Below are 4,930 nucleotides of genomic sequence, written 5' to 3'. Positions count from 1 at the left end.
ACATTTGAGTCTTTAATCCATCTTGAATTAATTTTTGTGTAAGTTGTAAGGAAGGGATCCAGTTTCAGCTTTCTACATATGGCTGCCTGCTGGGTCTGTTTCTAATGGAGAGTGTTGATGTCTCAAATTGTGATAGTGGATCCATCTATTTCTCCTTCCAGTTTTGTTTTTGCCTCATGTCGTTTGACAGTCTGTTGTCAGGTGCATACACATTAAGGATTGTCATCTTTTTGGAGGATTAACTGCTATGTCATGATGAAGTACCATTCTTTTTTCATGATAACTTACTTTCTTTGATGTCTACTTTGTGTGAAATATAGTTACTCTTTTTTTTTTGAGACAGAGTTTCACTTTTATTGCCCAGGCTGGAGTGCAAGGGCGTGATCTCAGCTCACTGCAACCTCTGCCTCCTCGGTTCAAGCGATTCTCTTGCCTCACCCTCCCAAGTAGTTGGGATTACAGGTGCCCAACACCATGTCCAGCTGACTTTTGTATTTTTTTTAATAGAGACGTTTCACCTTGTTGGCCAGACTGGTTTCGAACTCCTGACCTCAAGTGATCCACCCACCTCAGCCTCCCGAAGTGCTGGGATTACAGGTGTGAGCCACTGCACCTGGCCACTCCTGCTTTCTTATTGTTAGCATTGTATATTTTTCTCTGTTTACTTTTAATTAATGAGTGGCTTTATATTTAAAATGGGTTTCTTGTAGACAACATATAGTTGGGTCTTGTATTTTGATCCACTCTGACAATCTCTGTTTTAATTCGTGAATTTAGACCATTGATATTCAAAGTGATTATTGATATAGTTGAATTAATAACTGCCGTATTTGTTATTGTTATTATTCCCATATTGTTTTGTCTTCTACTCTTTCTGCCTTTTGAGATGTTAACTGAGCATTTTATATGATTCCATTTTCTCTTCTTTCTTAGCATGTGTTTTCTTTATAGCTATAATTTTTTAAACTTTTTGTACTAGTTTAAAAAGTTGCTCTAGGGTTTCAATATACACTTACAAGTCCAGTTTCAAATAATACTGTACTGCTTCACAAGTAGCGTGACTATCTTCTAACGTAATTTTTCTCTTCCATTTTCCTGTCCCTTGTGTCGTTGTCATCATTCATTTCAACTACATATAAGCACACATAATCGTGCATGTGTATATAATTGCATATGTTTGTACATAATATGTAGATTGGTTAAGATACCCTCATTCTTTCTTTACTGCTCTTCCTTTCCTTATGTAGATCCAGGTATATGACCTATATCTTTTTCTTCTCTCTAAATAATTTTTAATAGTATGAAAGTGATAATTTTAAAAATTGGTTTGATTGATACTTAGTGCATACGATATGTTAGGCTTGATTCTAAGCCATTGCACGTACATATTTAATAGACATGATACATAAATGTTTAAAATTAGGAACCCAGAGATTCATTGGTAGCAACAAATTGACATGTTTTAAATCCTATTTGGTAACTGTAAAACTATCATACAAATTTACTATTTAAGTTTACAGTAAATGAACATACCATTGTTAAAAATTTTATTAGAAAGTTGGACTAACTAGGCTGGAAGATAAATGGGTAGCACAATTGAACAGTAAGCAGAGGATACACATTATTAGCTAATAATAGACAAAAATATTTTAGAAGAAAAAATACTAGGACTAAAAAATGCGACTGAATTTGTAACAGCAGAAATACAGCAGATCACTTTTTGAGGCATGGTGATATACTAACAGAAGCTATCATTTAATGTGTAACCACAGTCCATTGTGCTCCTCATTACATCAAATAACTTTTTGAAGTAATAAACTAAGTAACATTTCAGGATATTGTACCAATGTACCAAAAGTATCACTTGCATTTCTATTTCCTAACAATATATCTGACAAAAATCCAGAAATAAATCCATTTAACATAATGTCAAAAAGAATAAAGTACTTAGGAATAAATATAACCAAGATGGTGAAGGATCTATACATCAAAAACTGTAAAATATTAATGAAAGCAATTATAGGAGACGCAAATAAAATATGTTGTGTTCCTGAAAAAGGTTTCTTTAAACATCCGTAGTGCCCAAAGTGATATACAGATTCAAATCAGTCTATCAAAATTTCAATAGCATATTTCACAAAAATAGAAAAAAAATTCTTAAGTTTAGAATCATAAAAGAGTAAAGCAGTTTTGAGTAAGAAAGGCAAAGCTGGAGGCATTATATTTCCCGATTTTAAACTGCATAGCAAAGCTGTAGTCATCAAAACGGAATGACACTGGCATAAAAACAGACACATAGACCAATGGAACAGAATAGAGAGGTCAGAAATGTATCAGTCAGCCTGGCCTGAGTCAATTAATTTTCAACAAAGGCATACAAATACACACGAGAAAACAAACTCTTCAGTAAATGATGGGAAATCTGGTTATCCACATGCAAAAAAATTGGACCACATTTTACACCATACAGAAAAGTAAATTGAAAATGGATTATGGCAAGATATGAAAACAACCTGAATGTCCATAGAAATATAAGTGAATATAGAAAATGTCATATAGTTGCACACCATGGTTTGTGTCTCAATCCCAATACTTTGGGAGGCTGAGACTGAAAGACTGCCTTAGGCCAGGAATTCAAGATCAGCCTCGGTAACACAGTGAGATCTCATGTCTACAAAACAACAAAAAAATTAGCTGGGCATAGTGGTACACTTCTGTAGTCCTAGCTACCCAGGAGGCTGAGGAGGGAGGATTTACTTGAGCCCATGAGGTTACAGTTGTCTATGATTGTGCCACTACACTCCATCCTGGGTGACAGAGTGAGATCCAGCAGCAGGATTGTCTGGGTGGCCCTTTTCTCCGGGGAGAGGCTGGTGCTGTGAAGGTGCTGCGAGCGCCTCTACTTAAACGAAAGGATTACCATGTGTGTACCTGAGAGCTGCGTGAGTCTCGTAAGGCAGACGTCCCTAATTTTTGGAAAACACAATAGGAACAGCTGGGTTTCACACTTTTCCATGTGTGAGCTCATTTTTCTAGATAACTTTGGCCTAGTCGATTGTGTGGTCTCAGTGTTTGTCATCAAAACAGGTATCTCCCAATAGTCCAACCTTGGTAATCACTTGAATTTGTATCTTCCAAATCTTGCAGTAAAATTAGAGGTTAGGCTTCCAAGTAACGATTTTGCGGGGACACACACTTTTAGACCATAGCCGAAGTGGTCTGTAGTCCTGTCAACAGGGCTTATTTCTTTTAGTGAGCTCTTCTTTCTTTTGAACTGTGAACTTCACAAGTGTTGCTCTTTTTTTTTTTTTCCCTTCTATTTTAGGTGCGACATGATGGCTAGAGTGGGTTGGAGTTGGGTATTTCCCTTCACCTAGGTCATTGAAGCTGTTAATACCACATCAGGCTAGGCTCTGGTTAAGAAGCAATGCAGTACTCTTTCATATTTCAAAATGATTTGCCTTTTCCCTGCCTGCCTGCAGGTGGAAGCAGGAGGGGAGCTGTCTCCAGTATTTACTGTAGGAGGCTACTTAAGCTCCTAGTGGTAAATTTCACAGTACTGTGGAGTCACCCTCATGACTGGGTCCCCCTGGAGTTTTTAACTTCTGGAGTTGTTCGCGCTGAGCCTCTCACAGTTTGTTAGTTACAGTTCAGAATTTCCTCCTCCTGCACTGGTTCCCATGGTGATTTTTGCTAGTGAATCTCTGTTCTTGTTTTTGCCTGTCTATATCTCCAATCTTGGGGCAGTGGATTGTCCTGTGTTCTCCCTCCCTTACAGATCCAAGAAGAGTTGCTGATTTTTCAGTTTCTTCAGCTTTTCATTTGTTGTTAAGATGGAATGATGACTTTCAAGCTTCTTACATGCAGAAATAGAAACCCGGAATGTGTTTCTAAAAGTACGTTGTGTATGTCTATGTGCAAAATTGAAGAATTTTTCTTTATAGAACTGTGAATATGGTTATATTAGTATACTTATTGAGCTTTATTTGTAGAATAATCTTCGAAAGTTTGTCTTGGTCAGTGTTTCTGTAGATTCTGCATTTGTTCATTTTTTCTTTTAATCTCTTAAACTGTGATGGCTACGAGTACCTTACAAATTCTGATACTTTCCACATATTTATCTTCTGCTTAGATATCTTTTCTGAACTCTGGAATTGTATATCCAGTTGCTCGTTGGACATCCCCACGTACGGTACCTCAGATGTTTCCAATATGATCTAAGTCTGTGTCACTTCTGGTCGTCATATTTTTAATTTTCTAAATTTGCAGTGCCATTACCTCACTAGACATGATTCTGCATCATCTGAAAGTGAAACTCCCCATTTTACCCTCTGCACAGCAAATTAGCACCAAATTCTTTTTCTTTTCCCCTTTTCCTTTTTAAGGATTGCTTCCCTGTTCTGTATTCTTACTGCTCTGTGATAGGATGAATGTGGTCATCTATCACTCTGTTTTCTTCCCCTCTGAATCTCCCCAAAGTCCTTACCCATTCTCCCTCTAGGCGACTGTGAAAATGCATATTTGGTCATGTAACATACTTGTTCTTACAGGTATTTACACGCATTACACTCACAGATGAGTGTAAACATTACACAGATTTACACATTATTTACACCCGGTGGTTAGGGAAATAGGAGTGTGCACCCTAAGGGTGGACGCAAGCAGTCATTGGGCATGAGGAAGGAAATGTTCAGATGCTTATGTACATTATTTTAATTTATAAATAATTTAAAAATAACTTTTGGAGTTAGGTCAGATATTTACATGCAGACTCACTCCATAATCAGTTCCTTCAGTGTTGTGTTCTCTCTCATCACAGCCCGGGATCATTCAGCTAGACATGGTGCTGTGTGCAGTTCCGTTAATATGGTATGTGTTCTTCGTGTCCTTATGACTAGACTCCAGTGTTGCCTCAAAGTCACGAGAACAC

This window comes from Mandrillus leucophaeus, unplaced genomic scaffold, assembly GCF_000951045.1.
Source record: "Mandrillus leucophaeus isolate KB7577 unplaced genomic scaffold, Mleu.le_1.0 Scaffold672, whole genome shotgun sequence".
In the NCBI taxonomy this organism is placed as follows: domain Eukaryota; kingdom Metazoa; phylum Chordata; class Mammalia; order Primates; family Cercopithecidae; genus Mandrillus; species Mandrillus leucophaeus.
This window is presented reverse-complemented; position numbering follows the sequence as displayed.